Genomic DNA, 19,087 nt, shown 5'->3' with positions numbered 1-19,087 from the left:
TCCTGTCCATTACCAACAGGAAGGGGCTCAGAGATGATCCCTGATGTAGTCTCACCTCCACTTTGAACTCCTCCGTCACACCTACAGCACACCTCACCACTGTCTTACAGTCTCATACATGTCCTGCACCACTTGAACACACTTCTCTGCTACTCCAGACTTCCTCATACAAAACCATAGTTCCTCTCTGGGCACCCTGTCGTATGCTTTCTCCAGATCTACAAAGACACAATGCAGCTCCTTCTGACCTTCTCTGTACTTCTCTATCAACATCCTCAAAGCAAATACTGCATCTGTGGTACTATTTTTTGGCATGAAACCATACTGCTGCTCACAAATGTTTACCTCTTCCCTCAGTCTAGCTTCAACTACCCTTTCCCTTAGCTTCATTGTGTGGCTCATTAGCTTTATTCCTCTGTAGTTGCCACAACTCTGCACGTCTCCCTTGTTCTTAAAAATGGGTACCAGCACACTTCTCCATTCCTCAGGCATCTTCTCACTATCTAAGATCATGTTGAACAACCCAGTCAGAAATTCTACTGCTACCTCTCCTAGACACTTCCATACCTCCACAGGTATATCATCAGGATCAAGTGCCTTTCTACACTTAATCCTCTTCAATGCCCTTCTCACTTCATCCTTACTAATCTATGCTACTTCCTGGTCCACAACAGTCACTTCTTCTACTCTTTGTTCTCTCTCATTTTCCTCATTCATCAACTTTTCAAAGTACTCTTTCCATCTTCCCATCACACTACTGGCATCTTTTAACACACTTTTAACACACCCTATCCTTTATTACCCTAACCTGTTTCACATCCTTCCCATCTCTGTCTCTTTGCCTTGCCAACCTGTATAGATCAGTCTCTCCCGCCTTACTATCCAACCTAGCATACAAGTCACCGTAAGCTCCTTGTTTGGCCTTTGCCACTTCTACTTTCACCCTACGCTGCATTTCTCTGTACTCCTGTCTACTTTCTTCAGTCCTCTGTGTCCCAATTCTTCTTAGCTAACCTCTTTTTGCACCTCCTCATTCCACCACCAAGTCTCATCATCTCCTTTCCTTCCAGATGACACACCAAGGACTGTCCTACCAGTCTCCCAGATCAGATATTTTGTAGTTGTCCAGTCATTTGGAAGCACCTCCTGACCATCCAGAGATGGACTAGTCTCAACTCCTCTTTGAAAGTCACACAACACTCTTCGTTATTCAGCTTTCACCATTTTGTCCTCTGCTCTGCCTTTGCCGTCTTTGTCTTCCTCACCACCAGAGTCATCCTACACACTACCATCCTATGTTGTCTGGCTACACTCTCACCTACCACTACTTTGCAGTCACTGATCTCCTTCAGATTACACCATCTACACAAGATGTAGTCTACCTGTGTACTCCTACCTCCACTCTTGTCGGTCACCCTATGTTCATGCCTCTTCTGGAAGAAAGTATTCACAAAAGCCATTTACATTCTTTTTGCAAAGTCAACCACCATCTGTCCTTCTGCATTCCTCTCCTGGATACCAAACTTGCCCATCGCCTCCTCATCACCTGTTTCCTGCACCAAAGTGTCCATTGAAGTCTGCACCAATGACAACTCTCTCACTTCTAGCGATGCTCTGCATCATTTCATCAAGGTCCAACGAAAAGTGCCCCTTCTCCTCCAGCTCACATCTTACCTGTGGCGCATATCCACTAACAACATTGATCATCACACCTTCGATTCCTAGCTTCAGGCTCATCACTCTATCCAACACTCTTTTTACCTCCAGGACGTTCTTAACAAACTCCTCCTTCACGATAACTCCTACTCCATTTATCTTCCTATCTACATCATGATAGAATAACTTGAACTCTGCTCCTAAACTTCTAGCTTTGCTCCCTTTCCACCTCGTCTCCTGAACACACAATATGTCCACCTTCCTCCTCTGCATCATGTCAACCATTCTCTCTACCTTTTCCTGTCATAGTTCCAACATTCAAAGTCCCTACTCTCAGTCCAGACTCTTGGTGTTTCTCTTCTCTTTCCTCCTACGAACACACCTTCCTCCTCTCCTTCTTCGACCAACAGTAGTCCAGTTTCCACCGGCACCCTGTAGGTCAACAGCACCGATGGCGGTCGTTGTTAACCCGGGCCTCGACCGATCCCGTATTAGTATTTTCTAAATTTGAGTAAAAGAAAAAAAGTTGCAATAATCAATTTATAGATTCGTATCGGGATTAATCGGCATATAATCAAATCGTGATACGGATCGAATCGCCAGGCACTACCCAATTCACACCCCTACTATCTACTTCCACTTCGAACCTATGTCACTACCGAGCCGCCAATGTGTGGAGGGTTTGGGGGGGGGGGGGTGCTTTAAGTAGATGAATAGCTCAGGAAATTGCTAGAGGGTGTCTATGTACAAAACAATTACTGTAACTGCCACATCTCAGCAAGCTACATTGTTTGGTTTTGATAAAACACTGTGATTGTTGTTGTTTTTTTCTTCTTCTTTTATTTTGGTTCTTCATTGTCCCCCTAATTTCTGAACACACTGTTTCTTATTAGGACCTTACTCTGACCGCAAACCCCCCAAAACGAGCTGTAAGTTAAAATAAAAACAAAGATCATGTAACAATTTCCACATATATTTTGAAGTTAATTTCAATTCAGCTATCATTGAGAAATGCTACAAGTTGGAGTCTTCAGGAAGATTTTATTAAAATTCTGAGCGAGTGTTACAAATTCCGACAGATTCTGTGTACCTTAAAGGCATCAGTAGTTGGAGCAGAAGCTCCATGCCCCGTCCCAAAGGAAGAGGAATGTTAGTTTTACCAGGGATTTTTGCCACGGCCAAAGTGGATGGGAAGGATCATGGTCTTTATGAAACTGAGGGAGACATCTTCCCTGCGTCCTCAGAACCAACTGCGCCCAAATGTCAGACTTCATCGTAGTTGCGAGGCTGATTACAACTTGTGTCACTACATTTCATTTTTTTCTTTTTTTTTTCTTTTCTTTTTTTTTCTTCTTTTTTTTTTCTCCTCTTCTTTATTTCTTAAAGAGCTCAGTATTGTTCATTCGGAAATGTCATCATCATTGCTCTTTATTTTTTTTTTTTTTTTTTTAAATATATATATATATATACATATATATATACACATATATATATATATATATATATATATATGTATAAAGGAAGGAAGGAAGGACAGACGAAGCCGAGTGAGATCCACAGACACCAGCCTCCACCGATTCAATGACCTGAGGAGGAAGCAGATTGTGTCTGAGTTTCGGTAGATGCTGGTGTGGTGGATCTGGCATGCATGAAAATCTCCACCAAAGAGGGGAGCCGTCGATCCCCGCCAGGACAGAGCAAGCGGAGGGGAGAAGTAGGGTGAAGACGGTGTTTCCACCCTACCCAACCCCCCAAAGTGTGTTATGTGCCCTATATGTCTATAAAAGTGTATTGTGCAAACCTAGTGTAGTGAGTTAAGAGGAGCGACCAGCGGGGCCCTCCCCAACCGGGCGGGGGCAGGAGGCGCACCCGCCCACCAAGCCCCCACCCACCCCACCGGGACCCCGGCGGGCATATGGGACCATGTGTCACTACATTTCAATTGAAGCTAGGCTAGCACGCAGCATGCTCTGTGATCATGGCTACAAGATCTATCAAATAAAGGCATTGGTTTTGCTTGAGTTTTCTGCATTCTATGACCTTGGCTTTTGTTTACTGTGAGTGAGACTACGTAAATACAAACGGAGAGACCAACGTACTGACTGCAGGTGTAGTGGTGAGCGACCTGGCAAAATGGGGCACATCTCGTAATATGACATCATCCAAGGATAACATAGTAATAATTAGTTTTATGTAAATTATGTTGCTGAATTTTTATTTTGAAAGGCAACAAAACTACTTTCACAAACTATCTTTTAAAAATATAAAATGGATAAATAAATAAATGGACAAAGGGGCACTTTGGGCATCAGTGCCAAAAGGGCATGTGCCCCGGCACCCGACTCGACAACACGCACAGACTTACACATGAATGGAGTGTCGGTCAATGGGCTACCGACAAGTAGCATTGACAATCCATTCATATTTAAGTCTGTGTGTGCTGTTGAGTAGCGCCAAGAGTGATGTCATGTAGCTAACAAATTCGGCATTCGGAGGACCCAGTCTTGTGAATTTGGACACAAGCTGTGCTTTTTGCAAGTAGACTATATTGCGTAATCACGTCAACCCTCGTGACCATCTGTGCTCCCATTCGACAAAAATGACGGGGGCTGAATTCATAACACAACCCGGAAATAGAGGAAAACATAAAAATCTGATGTGCTGCATTACTGCTCTGCATATTTGTGGCGTTATTAGATGCAAGATATTTGCGAGCGTAAAGGGCAGCTCATTCAATGGAGGTTATGCGACGCCGTTTCTAATCTTGGAACAGCATCGTCGATTGCGTGCAGTAACCCAAAGGAGACGTTCGTTGTGCTCTGTGTGCCCTGCCCCCACCACAACATGCAGACAGCAGTGTGGCTATATTATGAATGAATGTAGCACAATATTCACTAATTGGCAATATTTCACCCCCGCGATGCTTGGCTACGGTGGCTTGTAAAGCCCAAAATGGCGCATATGTCCTACAGTTGGACCGGACCAGTCGTGGTTTGTATTCAGACTGCGAAGTGAACCGCACCGAGTGCGTTTGGAAGCAGACCGAGACCACCTCATAAAGTGGGTCTGGGTCCGCTTGTTTGGTCAGCGTGGGAAATTAACTTTGGTCCGTTAAAAGTGGACCAAACAGTGCAGGTCTGAATACACCCTAAGTGTCTTGCATGAGCAAGCTTACATTTTTATTAGTTGGTCCTATACTATGGAGGCCTGGAGTAAGCTTAAACGCGAATGGTGCTCATAAAAACCTAAAATGGAATTCTGGACAGCTTTAATGGAAGACATTTTGGCCCTATAACATGGCTGAAAGAAAAAGAACACATAAAAAAACTATAAGGAAAACGGGAAAAAAACTACAGAAACAAGTTGTGGGAAACCATGCTGTTATTGAAAGTAAATGCCATACTGCTGCTATTGAACATAAGAGGAGTGCTTGGGCTGCAATTTGCAATAAATTCAATGCAAATAATTGCAAGTGAGACATGTCTGTTATGATCTCACAACTGCCATAAAATTTTGTGACATTGCTTACTTACATTGAATGATATACTCCGTAGAAGAATCCAGATAATGAGCATTTGGACAGTGGACAAGAAAAACTGAACCCGAATTAGTTACGGCTTGTAAATACAGATGTCTGTCTTTCTCTGCCATTATTTTTTATTTCATTCTAAGGGCAATGTGATGTTTTCCCAGAAGAAATTACTCTAACCCTTGTAAAGGAGCCATTGCCCAAAGACTGTCAATCTTCCTTATCTGGTATGGCATCCCTGAAAGAAGATGCTGCCTTCCAGTAGAGACCAAGAAAGATGTCCATGCATGAAAAGATTTCATGAGCAGAAAACGAAATATATAAAAGACATGAAAATGAGAATTATACACGTTGAATATGGATATTAAATTAGAAGAGAGAGCTGTGTAATGAAATACATTGTGAAAATATTTTTTTCCCACTTGAGAATATTTTGGCCACCACAAAATCCTTCTTTTAGTTTTGTTATTAACTTTTTCAGCATGTTATTTAAGGCAAAATGAATTAACATATAAGGCAAAAACAAGCCATAATCAATCATTTCATAGTTAAAAAATATATATTTTATAACTCAAGTGCTGCAACTTTAAAGGAGCTCTGAGTGAAAGTGCTCTTTTTTTCTGCCACCATGATGGGAACAGCTGGATCATTCTTTTCTTCCATCAGGACAGTTTTGCTGCTTCAGGAAGTTTTGCAGCACAGATGCAGCAATGTTAACATTACACCTTTGTACATACGAAAGCAATCTCTGAAAGTTATTTAATCAAATTGATGCAATTGATTTCTCCTGTCCACAAGTATTTTCCTACCTGGCTGGTCTCTGTAGTTAATGTTTTTTTTATGTTTAATTAAAGTTTTAACTGAAATGGGATGATGGTATGAGAAATAGTTCTGTTTTTTCCCCGTCTTGGCTGCTGAGTAGAATAAAATAATAATAGCAACTAAATATATCCATTTGATCCTGTTTTGCTGGCAAACAAAATGCAAAAGTAAGTTTTACAGAGGCAATGACGTAAATTTTGCTGTGGAGCTCCTCAGCATGTCAAATTTGATATTGAGGGAACAGGTTTGTGTGGAATGCCAATTTCCACTGCTCCCTTATCGGTTTGTAATGTGGTATGCGCATGTGCAGGCCTGTGGGAGAAAATCAATTTGCAGAGGTGCATGATGGGACCACAATGACATTACATGGCATACTTTGATGATAAAACACCTGATGGCATTCTGCTTTCATTGAGGGGCTGAATGTGTTCCATGAAATTAAAATCCACAAAACATTGAAACACAGAAATATTGACTTGATGTATGATAGATGCAAAAGGAAACATTGGAGGTTTTGTTGATAACATATCAGCTTTTCTCACAAACATTTGCTTTTATTGATCTGATTTTTCATCTGTGCTTTGAAAGATAAAACAGTGGCGTGTGTGTGTGAGTGTGTGTGTCTGCGCGTGCGGGTTTATATCACATCATGGGGACCATATTCTGGGTTTTTACTATCATTGTGAGTCCAAACCTCTTTTTGAGGGTCAAAACTTGGTTTTAGAGTTTAGGTTTGAATTGAGTTTTGGTTGGGGTTAGAATAAGAGTTAGGGTAAGGCAGTCAGTTGTGATGGTTAAAGTTAGGTAAGGGTCTAGGAAATGCATTGTGTCAATGAGATGTCCCCACTAGAAATGTAAACCCAACCGTGTGTGTGTGTGCGTGCATGTGTTTCTGTTGTTCTATATGCTCGACTGACAGTTGACTAACAAGCGTATCCCACTGCATCATTCAGTCTCTTAGTAATGAGCCATTTTCAGACACTATGCTGTCATTGGCCATGTGTCCTCAGGGTACTGGACTCTTGATTGGATGTGATAACATGTCGAGGAATGAAAGCCCCAAGGAAATATCAATTATTGACACGCGCGCACCCCCCCCCCCCCCCCACACACACACACAGAGGTAGTTTAATTGAACTTTGAGTCCTTGTCTTGAAGTGTAAATCAAACATGTATATATTGTTTAGGGATGTTCAATACCACTTTTTTTAGACCAATACGATACTCAAATCTTCAGTACTCACCGATACCAAGTGCCGATACCATTAGTATTTATGTGTAGCGATTATTTGGGTTGCCGTAATGGCGAATGAGAAATTTAGACGGTACTGAGGGGACTTGTAATTTGCTTAGCAACCTCTGGGGCACCACGTTGACTTTGCATGTTTGTAGGAGCAAAATAAAGGATACAAATCCTATTATCAAGTATTCTGAAGTTTCTATTATAGTTAATTGCTTTGCTTTAAAAAGAGAATTACTAATTTGACTGGAAATGAGCAGTGCATCGTTTCAACTACTGCAATGTGAGCATTCGGCATTGCTCGGCTACCCGTTTTTAAGGTACGTTTGGCTTTCTTTGCTTGGGTGTTCAAATACATATATATATATATATATATATATATATATATATATATATATATATATATATATAGATATAGATATAGATATAGATATAGATATATATATAGATATATAGATAGGGAAAGGTACCAGCAAGTGAGACGACTGTTGTGATCCTTCATGAACTCCCCAGCGGGTAGTATTTCAGGCTTTCCAAAGCCCATTTGATGGCCAGGCCCTCTTTCTCCACAGTGGAGTGCCTGGTTTTGCGTGGGAGCAGCTTGCGGCTCAGGTACATCACTGGTTGTTCTTCCCACGGAGCACCTTGAGCCAGGACCGCTCCCAGTCCCACTGCTGAGGCGTCAGTCTGCACCAGGAACCGCTGGTCGAAATCAGGACTCCTCAGCACCGGAGAGGAACACAGGCCGGCTTTGAGGGTCTGGAATGCAGTCTCACATACGTCATTCCAGGAAACAGGATTCCTCTGGTCTTTCGCTGTCAGCGCTGTCAGAGGAGCGGCGATCATGGTAAACGATGGGACAAATCTCCTGTACAAGCCAGCCAAGCCCAAGAAAGGAACTCACCTCCATCTTCGTGCAGGGGCGTGGACAGCTGCGGATGGCCTCGACTTTATCGATGAATCTCGCCTCGTCCCAGCCGGTAGCCCAGGTATCTCGCCTCCTCTCTCGCTCATTGACACTTGGCAGGATTCAGTGTTAGGCCCGCCTTTTGGATCCGGCCTAGCACTCGTCCCAGATGCTGCAGATGTTGCTCCCAGGAGTCGCTGAAGATGACCACATCATCTAGGTAGGCAGCACTGCAGTCCTCACACTCCTGCAGGACACGGTCCATCAGCCTCTGGAACGTGGCGGGTGCTCCATGGAGACCGAAGAGCATCACGGTGAACTGGAAGAGGCCAGCAGGAGTCCGGAATGCCGTGTAGGGGCGACTGGAGTCATCCAGAGGTACCTGCCAGTAGCCCTTGCAGAGATCCAGTGTGGTGATAAAACTGGCCCGACCAATCTTTTCCAGAAGATCATCGATTCGGGGCATCGGGTAGGCGTCGAACTCTGACATGGCCTTGAACTTCCGGAAGTCGATGCAGATGCGGAGTGAGCAGTCTTTTCTTCACCACAATGACCACTGGGCTGCACCACTCTGACTCTGATGGTTCGATCACCCCGAGGCGCTGCATCTCCTCCACTTCCTTAAGCAGTTTCGCCACCAGATGTTGGGGCACCTGGTAGGCCTCATCCGGAACACCAACTCTAGAAAACAGCTGGACAAGACACCGCAGCACAGCCGGAGCAGTAACAGTGCACAATGGATAAGCCTCAGGGTACCAGGTGGCATAATCACAAATCACTCAAATGTACTGGTGCCCCCTACTGCTTCACACCAACACAATGTCCATGGCTGTACGCCTGGATTGAGTGGAGATTACTGGCAGATGTTGGAGGTTGGCACGGTAGGCACGGTCTGACTGGCGGACATGACAAGTTTTCTGGCAGATATAACAGGTCTTACAGAACGATTGAACATCAGCATACATGGAAGGCCAAAATAATCTGGAGGATATGTACAAATAAGTTTTGTTGCGCCCAAGATGACCTGCCCAAGGCATTGTATGTGCCAGGCGCATGATCATTGGCCGACATGACACTGGTAGAACAAGACGCTTAGTCCCATCCGTTACAGTGTACAATACATTGTTGTCAATTGCAAAGCATTCTTTATCCCCCTCTGCCATATCCAGCCCCCCAACCACTTTGGCAAACAATAGTTTCAGAGTTACATCTTCCTTTTGCAAGACCCCAATGTCCCCTGGCACCTCCCACATGTCCTTTGTGAGTCCCTCCTTCCAGTCGGGCTCCTGAGTTTTTAGCCCCTTTTAAAAACGCCGCCAGCGGCATGACTTTCTTGGGCCCTTTGTACCCCCCTCAAACAAACTACTGTCCAGTGTTGAGAAAAAATCTGGATCAATCACATTGGCTTTACCCGGGACTGACGGCACCCCAGCTCTGGCTGCGGGTGATCACATGCCCCGGTAAACCCATACCACAATCAATGTCTTTGGGCCCTGAACCCAGCAACACATCCAAGAAAACTGGAAAGTCCCTTCCCAGGATGGTTGCCAAAGGCAACTTTTCCACCACCCCGACATTCAATAGATAGGGTTGCTCATCCACAACCACAGTCAGTTCAACAGTAGGGTAGGAGTGGCTGTCGCCATGCACACACAAAGTGTCTTCCCGTTAGATATAGTCCACACTGCTCATTGGCACGAGGTCCCTTCAGACCAGCGTCAAGAAACTACCAGAGTCCACCAGAGCAGTCAGTGGTTCTCCATTAATAGCAATGTCTTTAAACTGCTGCCGCCTCCCCACCGCGCTTAAAGTCTCAACTCTGGGAGTGTAGCATGCCCCGCTAATCTTAGCTTTTCTGATGGGGCACAGAGAATCTTTATGCCCGGCTTGTTGGCAATAAAAGCAGATGAGCTTCTTACCGGGACTATGCTGGTGAGGTGCAGGGCGAGCTTCTCCAGGCTGATGTATGAGTATGCTGGAGTCCATAAATAGAAAACTAGATGTCCTCTGCCTCATCCGCGAGGACGTTAAAGAATTAAAGGTAAGCTTGGAATTCGTCAGCCAACAGGTAAGTGACCTCCAACGAGATAATGCCGAGTTACGCTCTTCACTCGCGGTTGTTTCAGCCGAGTTGGAAACCATTAAAAAGGAGAATAAAACGCTAAAAGAAACTGTTTTGGATGTCCAATCCCGTAGCATGCGGAAGAATTTAATATTCGCAGGCATATCTGAGAATACCTCTGACAATCCAGAGGTCGAGATAAAAAAAATTATGACGACGTATTTAAAAATTCCTCAGGAGACGGTAAATAATATCTCTTTTCGGCTTGGAGCCCATAGGGGCAACAAACCCCGTCCTATTATTGCCAAGTTTGAGCATTTTAAACAGAAAGAATTTGTAAAAAGTAAAGGACGGGAGCTTAAAGGGACCTAATTTGGAATGAATGATCAATTCCCGAGAGAGATCAATGAGCGGCGAAAGGTACTGTTTCCTATAATGAAACAAAATAGGCAGGAGGGTAAACGGACTACGATAGCCGTTGATAAGTTATATATCGATGGCCAACTATTCCGGAACCCCAATTCCACTCCCTGGCTGTTCTAATTGGCATTGGTGGAACTAAACTTAGTTTGATTATTAGGTGTATACATATACTCTATATGTGGTTATAAAACCAAAAATATGAATACTTATTATGTTTAGGCTATATTATAAATATAATATTAATACACAACTATATCTAAAGTATATTTAAACAAAAAAATCTCGCTTGGGTTACTGGTGTATTGTTATGTTTAATCCCCTGTTAATTTCCTTCACTTTCACCTCCCTACTCGTTTTGTTTTATTTACTTACACGTTACCTTACACGTTACCTCATATTTTACACAAACTATATAAATCACCTAACCACTTTGATTCTATCCTATAACATGCCAGTGGTGGCAAATGGCCTATACAGATATATAAATAGGACTGAGTTTATATTGTTTGTATGTATAAATTAGTTCTGGTTTCCTGGAATGTTTGTGGCGCTCGCTCACAGGCAAAAAGAATAAAAACTTTAGACCATCTCTTAAAATTAAAAGCAGATATTTGCCTCCTACAAGAAACCCACCTACAAAAATCTGAAGAAAAATTACTTATTGATAAAAAATTTAGCCAAGCGTACTCTGCCCCTTATAACAGTAGACAAAGGGGAGTCTGTATACTCATACATAAGAATTTACTCTTTACTCTAAATAATACAATAACAGACCCAGAGGGCCGATACATTATTATTCAGGTGACTATATTTAATAAAATATATACATTGGGTAATTTATATGCCCCTAATAATGATGATCCGGCCTTTTTCCATGAATTTTTCTCTAAGCTGTTTGAATTAGCAGTGAACTCTACTATTATTATTGGAGGAGACTTTAAAGTCTTAAATCCATTAATAGATCGTTCCAATAAAACAACATGTATAAGGCGATCACAATCTACAAAAGTAATAGGGGAATATATGGATGACTTTGGCCTCGTCGACAGCTGGAGACTTAAAAACCCAAATAAGAAGGAATTTACCTTCTTTTCCGCTGTGCACCGGTCCTTTTCAAGAATTGATTTTTTTCTTACAAATAATTATATTGCTGATAAAACTGTTACAAAAATACATCCTATTATTATTAGCGACCATGCACCAGTCTCCCTTTCCCTACAAGTTGATTATACCTTTAAACCACCACCGACATGGCGTTTTAACATCTCACTACTAAACAACGCAGAATTTGACAAAATTATAAGAAAAGATTGGGCAGACTTTTTGGAAATAAATGACTCTCCAGACCTATCTCCAGCTCTCCTCTGGGAAGCTGGGAAAGCAGTAATTAGAGGTAAAATTATATCATATTCATCTTATAAAAAGAAACAGGATCAAAAATTAGAAAAAGACTTGGAAGATAAAATTAAACAACTGATGGATGAGTACGCAATAAACCCAAATAACCAAATATGGACTGACTTACAAAATACAAAAATACAGTTAGACGATATGTTAACTAAAAAGACAGAGTTTATAATACAACAATTGAGATAAAACAACTTTAAATATAATAACAAATCAGGTAAATTTCTTGCAAACCAACTTCAACGTAATCGGGAAAAATCGCTTATAACGGCTATTAAAGGGACAACTGGTGAATGTACACAATCACCAGAAGAAATTAATCAAATTTTTTATAATTATTATCACAACCTATACTCAGAAACTAATAAGCCTAACCCAGAGCATATTGAGGCATTCCTCAGTAGCTTAAATATACCTCAGTTAACTACTGAATATAAAGATATGTTAGATGCACCACTTACTATAAACGAGTTGTACAGTGCTCTAGATAGTATGCCAAATGGCAAAGCACCTGGCCCGGATGGTTATCCGGCTATATTTTTAAAGCACTTCTGGTCAATGCTTGCTCCACTATTCTTAAGAGTAGTAACAGAAATTAAAACTAATAGTCACATACGCCCACACATGAATACAGCAGCAATTAAACTTTTATTAAAGCCAGAAAAAGACCCCACCCTTCCATCAAGTTACCGTCCGATTTCACTAATTAACACTGATATTAAAATTATCACTAAGGCTTTTACATCTAGATTAGAAACAGTAATCCCGACAATCATTCATAGCGACCAAACAGGCTTTATTAAAGAGTGCCACTCTACTAATAATATTAGAAGGCTCTTTAACCTTATTAGTATGTCACAGCGGAATGATAAAAAGGCAGTTATTATATCATTGGATGCAGAAAAAGCTTTTGATAAAGTTAACTGGTCCTTCCTCTTTGCTGTTTTAAATAAATTTGGCTTTGGGAAGTCAATTATTCACTGGGTGTCAGTATTATATGATTCTCCTAAAGCTACTGTTACTACTAATGGGATTATATCTAAGAGTTTTACTCTACAGAGAGGCACAAGAAAGGGATGCCCACTGTCGCCTTTATTATTTGCAATATTTATTGAACCGCTTGCATTAGCCATACGCCAGGAAAGAAGGATTCAAGGAATTCACTCTGGGGTAACAGAACATAAAATTAATCTATATGCCGATGATATTTTACTTTATTTAGAAAAGCCTGCTATTTCGTTAGGGGAAGTATTTAACTTATATATAGAGCAGTGCTGCGGTCCCCTTTCCGTGTCGCCACCCCCATCCCCCCCCCCGCCCTATCTATTTTTTTTAATGCACCACATACACTCAGCAACATGCTTGGGTGGCGGGTGGATCGGAGCGTGGGAATATCATTTCCATCGGCTCCGGTTCACCTGCTCCTAATTTTAATGCACCACACACACACACTTGTATATACACTGGGTGGGGTCACATTCACGGTTTAGGGGTAGAGTTCGCCAGTCCGCGAGCTGGCGGACTCAGTAACAGGGGTTAATTTTCACAAAGAACGCTGGGGTGACGACCGGGGCCTTCCCCCGCTGGGCCTGGGGTTCGGGGGTGTCGGCCGCCCTCCGGTGCCCCCATCTCCCCCTTCTGCCCCCGGTGTTCCGTCCTTCCACACGGCGGGGGGTGGGGTGGGCGCGGCTGCCCTCTCCGCTCCGCTGTCCGGCCCCTCTTCGGCGCCGGTGCCTGGGTGCGGGTGGTCCCCGGGGGCTGGGGGTCGGGGGTTGGGGGGCTGCCGGTTGGTCGGGGTGGGGTCGGGGGGGGGGCGGCTTTGTTGGGGGGGGCGGTGGTGGGGGTTGCGGGGTGGGGGGGTGCTGGGGGTGGGGGTGTCTGGGGGATTGGGGGCGTGGGGGCGGCTGGGGCTGGGTTGGGGTGGGTGGCGGGGGTGGATGGGGGGCGGGGGGTCGTGGGGGGGGCGGGGGTTGGGGGCCGGTGGGGTGCCTGGTGGGCCTGCAGTGCCCCGTCCTGCTGCGTTGGGCCGGGGGCGCGGGCCGTGTTGGGGCGGGGGGCGCTCCTGCTCCTGGGTTTGCTCTCCGGCCGGTGGCCCTGGCGGGGCCCGGGGGTCGTCCTTTGGCGCTGCCGCGGCCTGGGGGGCCCTGAGGTGTTGCGCTTGCTCTGTTCCGGCGGGGGTCGACGGCTCCCCTCTTTGGTGGAGATTTTCATGCATGCCAGATCCACCACACCAGCATCTACCGAAACTCAGACACAATCTGTTTCCTCCTCAGGTTATTGAATCGGTGGAGGCTTGTGTCTGCGGATCTCACGCGGCTTCGTCTGTCCTTCCTTCCTTTTCTCGGTCTCTCCTTTTGTCTCTTGAGGCCTCCCTGATTTTATGTTTTTTGGATTTGTTGGGGTCTGGATGTTTCTTGGGCTGGGGAGGAGTTCTGGTGGGGGGTGTCTGGTCGGTGCTGGATTTCACCTTCCTTGGTTTTCTTCGGTCCCCTCGGGTCTCCTGGTGTTCGATTTAGGTGAACGGTATGAGATTTTTTTCTAATAGGTTTTCTGGTGAGCTAACAAATACACACACGCACGCACGCACGCACGCACATACTCACCCACACACACAAAAAAAAAAAAAAATATATATATATATATATATATTAAAAAAAATAAAAAAAATAAAAAAAAAAGAGCAATGATGATGACATTTCCGAATGAACAATACTGAGCTCTTAAAAAAAAAAAAAGAAGAAAAAAAAAAAAAAAAACTTAAGAAATACATTCTCACAGTTATCAGACTATTCTATTAACTGGACAAAATAAACACTTCTACCTATTACAGAAAATTCATGGAACCCTGCAAGCCAGGACCCACACTACTCATTTCCTATCGGTAATTTAAAATACTTAGGCATAAAAATCTCACCTAAATTAACTGATTTAATTAATTTAAACTTTCCTCCACTTCTGGATAGCATTTATAGTGACTTGGAGCGCTGGAATAATCTTCCTATTTCTCTAATAGGACGAATAGCCACTATTAAAATGAAAGTTTTACCCAAAATAAACAATTTTTTCTCAATGATTCCATTTAAACCTACGGCTAACTGGTTCCAGTTGTTGGACTCAGCCGTTACAAAATTTTACTGGAATAAAAAAAAAGCAAAGATTAGTCTATCTACTCTTCAGAAAAATAAATCCAAAGGAGGTCTAGAGGCACCAAATTTTATGCACTACTATATAGCCAACCAGCTACAATATATTATTTTATGGGCACAATCCAATAGAGATACTAACTGTTGGCTGGAACTAGAACAGAAGGATTGTAATAACCTCAGACTCCTAGATTTACACTTTATTACAACATCGATTAAGCGACATAACTGCTTTAAAAATCCAATGATTTCCGCCACCCTGACTGCCTGGTGGAAGGCACTAGAAATGACAAAAGCCCAAGTGGAGCCCTGCGGGCTTTCTCCCCTATGGCATAACCCCGACTTTCAAATTAACAACCAATCGTTTTATTTGAATGTGTGGGAGCAGAAAGGAATTACACATCTCCACCATCTCTTCTCAGATAATATGTTTATATCATATACATCCTTGCTCCAAAAGTACAAAATAAAAAACAGAAACTTTTTACATTATTTGCAAGTTAAAAGTATGATAAAGAAACAAATTCCAACACTTCAGGGTACGCTCTGTTTTAGCTAAAGATATTACCAAGCTTTCTCTGACAACAACAAAAAAACTCTCAAAAATATATAAGTTACTTTCATATACTGATAAAACGTCTTTACCCATCTTGAAATGGGAAACAGACTTGTCTATAGCTCCGGAATCTGACTTTTGGATTCAAGTTTGTGAAAACGTTTTTAAAATGACAAAATACACAAATTTACAACTTATCCAATATAAAATTATTCACAGAACATACATTACTCAATATATGATGAAGAAAATGGGACTCTCAGACTCCGACAAATGTCTCCAGTGTTTACAAAACACTACAGACACGTATTTTCATGCTTTATGGTTATGTACTCCGGTTATGTGTTTCTGGACTAAAGTCTTAGAAAAACTTTCCGCTGTCTTGTAGGATACCGTTCTCTCCAAACTTGTGTTTGCTAGGTGACTTAACAACAACTGACTTACCACATAAACAATTTCAATCTATACTTGTAGCCCTTACTATCGCAAAAAAAACAATTCTTGTTAACTGGAAAAATAAACAAACTCTGAATATCGACCAATGGTCTAACCTCCTCATAAATCACATTTTAATGGAAAAAATATCTGCCTCAAATAAAAACCAAATGTCAAAATTTAAAGAAACATGGTCTACGTATATAGAATTTTTTAACCTAAACCTGGTTACTTAATTCTGCCTGTTAGCGAGAGCCACAGCAGCGTGATAACTTGCATTGATGTTTCTGTATTTGGCAATTTGTAACTAATGGTTGTGTTTTTATAGTCAGGAACCCGGCTGCTGCCAGCGGGATCGAGCGGATTCGCCTCTTATGGGCACCAGGGGTTGACATTCGGATTCACGGCATGCCAGTGGGTTAATTCTGTGGGTGCTGTCCCCCCTGGCTGGGCGTGGGCGGGTCTGCCCCTCTGTTGGCTGCTGGGTGGCGGCTGCGTCTTGGCCGTTCCCTGGGTCTCTTGGGGGGTGCTGCGTTGCGGGGCTTTCCCTGGTGTCTGGGGCGGCGCCGTTCCGGCGCGGTCCGTCGCTCTGGGCCCGGCAACGCGGTTCGGGGCCTGTGGGCCGCCGGGGTGCCCGGTGGTTCCCTCTCCCCTCCCCCTTCCTCCCCCTTGCTGCCTCTCCCTCCTCGCCTCTCCCCACCCGTCCTCCGCCTCCCTGTCCCTTCTCCCTCGTCACCCTTCCTCCTCCTCTCCCCCTCTCTCTGCGGCCCTGCCGCTGCCCCCTGCCCTTCTTGTCGTCTCCTTCCCCCCTCCCTTCCCCCTCCCCGGTATGCCTTCCTTCCCCTCCCCTGGCCCGGGTCTCGGTGCTCCGGGGGCCGGCGGGGGTGGCTGGTCCCATATGCCCGCCGGGGTCTCGGTGGGGTGGGTGGGGGATTGGTGGGCGGGTGCGCCTCCTGCCCCCGCCCGGTTGGGGAGGGCCCCGCTGGTCGCTCCTCTTAACTCACTACACTAGGTTTGCACAATACACTTTTATAGTCATATAGGGCACATAACACACTTTGGGGGGGGGGGGGGGGGGTAGGGTGGAAACACCGTCTTCACCCTACAACTCCTACAACTCCCCTAATTTTAATGCACCACACAACTGGGGGGGGGGCTTGTGGGGGTGCCATCGGTTGGGGACCGCGGTATAAGAGCAGTGCTGCGGTCCCCTGTCCGTGCCCCCCCCCCTATCTATTTTTAATGCACCCCACACACACACACACACACACTTGTATATACACTGGGTGGGGTCACATTCACGGTTTAGGGGTAGAGTTTGCCAGTCGGCGAGCTGGCGGACTCAGTAACAGGGGTTAACTTTCACAAAGAACGCTGGGGTGACGACCGGGGCCTTCCCCCCCTGGGCCTGGGGTTTGGGGGTGTCGGCCATCCTCCGGTGCCCCCATGTCCCCTTCTGCCCCCGGTGTTCCGTCCCTCCACGCGGCGGGGGGTGAGGTGGGCGCGGCTGCCCTCTCCGCTCCGCTGTCCGGCCCCACTTCGACGCCGGTGCCTGGGTGCGGGGGGTCCCTGGGGGCTGGGGGTCGGGGGTTGGGGGGCTGCCGGTTGGTCGGGTGGGCGGCTTTGTTGGGGGGGGGGTGCTGGGAGGGTGTGTGTCTGGGGGATTGGGGACCTGGGGGCGGCTGAAGCTGGGTTGGGGTGGATGGCGGGGGTGTCCCCCCAACAGGCCTTGAAAAATTGTCTGAGAACGCGTCACTGTTTTTTGAGGAGTACTGTGTACTGAGTACTTAGCAAACCTTCAATTGTTACTGAGATGCCAATTCGTCCTTCTTCCTTCATGGGGTACTGTGGTACTCAAATGGAGTCGGGTTTCATTTTAAAAGTTACTGGAGTAACATTACATAGGCCCACATCAGGCAAGGATAGCAACATATCACCAGCAAGTTCGCTGTCAGATGTTTCTCTTCCATGATGTCAGTCCAAAAGTTGACTTTCTAAAACAGACATAGATATAAATAAATCAGATATAATCCAATAGGCATCAATAGATTTGGAATACAGCAAGTCTGTATGTAAAGAGTGTTGCCAATCAGTTGCTTTTGTGCAGGCCAGGACAAATGGACCCAAATCTTTCGCCGTGTGCTGGGATGACACCATCAATGAAACATGAGGATGGCACGGAGGCATAGATGGATCAGGTGGATTTGCCATCCTATACCATTGTGATTGTTCTTCAGTCAGAGCAACTGAATAAGCCACACCGGGTTTCCCTGCAAACAGATCACCCACACGCAACTCCCAGGCGTTGTCTTCAATTGGTCGGAACGCTTCACTGTATATCTCATCACCACATATGTCATAGAAAAGAGTGCTCTGCATACAGTCAGATACCATATCATATGACCTGAGATTACGAACCCAAGACGACCAAAGTGTCCAAAAAGCTTCAGCATCCCTCCAGCCGGTGGAATCAGTGTCAATCTTTGCCCAGTAGATGTCAGCAGTGGTGCATGTCATGGCGTGTTGAGGCACCACTGGAAATTGGGCGGAGACGTTGGAGGCGGAGTCACCAGCGCAGTAACAAGTATGTCCATCTGGAAACTGAAGAGTGAGCCCGTCCGGGCCACACTGGATCAATGGAACAGTTCTTATGAGAAGATCTCTTCCCAAAAGATTCACTGGACAGTTCGGTGCGAACACAAAGGAGTGCAGCAAAGTTGATGTGAAACACTGGGTGTGTATAGGAGTTGTCATATGCAGGATAGTTTCTTCTCCCCTGAATCCAACCAATGAAATGCCTTCGGCGGTGAGGGAACTTTCAGGTGGCAATGTCATAATGGTAGTGTGACGAGCTCCAGTGTCGACCATAAATGGTAAAGAAGTTCCTCCTACCGTCAGTTCAATCAT

The 19,087-nt window shown here is 44.7% G+C and overlaps 1 pseudogene; it reads right to left on the bottom strand.

Annotated features, from left to right (window-relative positions):
• Positions 1 to 8,257: 8,257 nt before the first annotated feature.
• On the bottom strand, positions 8,258 to 19,087 carry LOC147171790 (uncharacterized; annotated as a pseudogene).

This window comes from Leptonotus elevatus, chromosome 6 (genome assembly GCF_054856555.1).
Source record: "Leptonotus elevatus isolate MCC_2025b chromosome 6, RoL_Lele_1.0, whole genome shotgun sequence".
Classification (NCBI taxonomy): Eukaryota; Metazoa; Chordata; class Actinopteri; order Syngnathiformes; family Syngnathidae; genus Leptonotus; species Leptonotus elevatus.
Note: the sequence above shows the minus strand (reverse complement) of the source record. Positions and strands in the feature narration are given on the sequence as shown.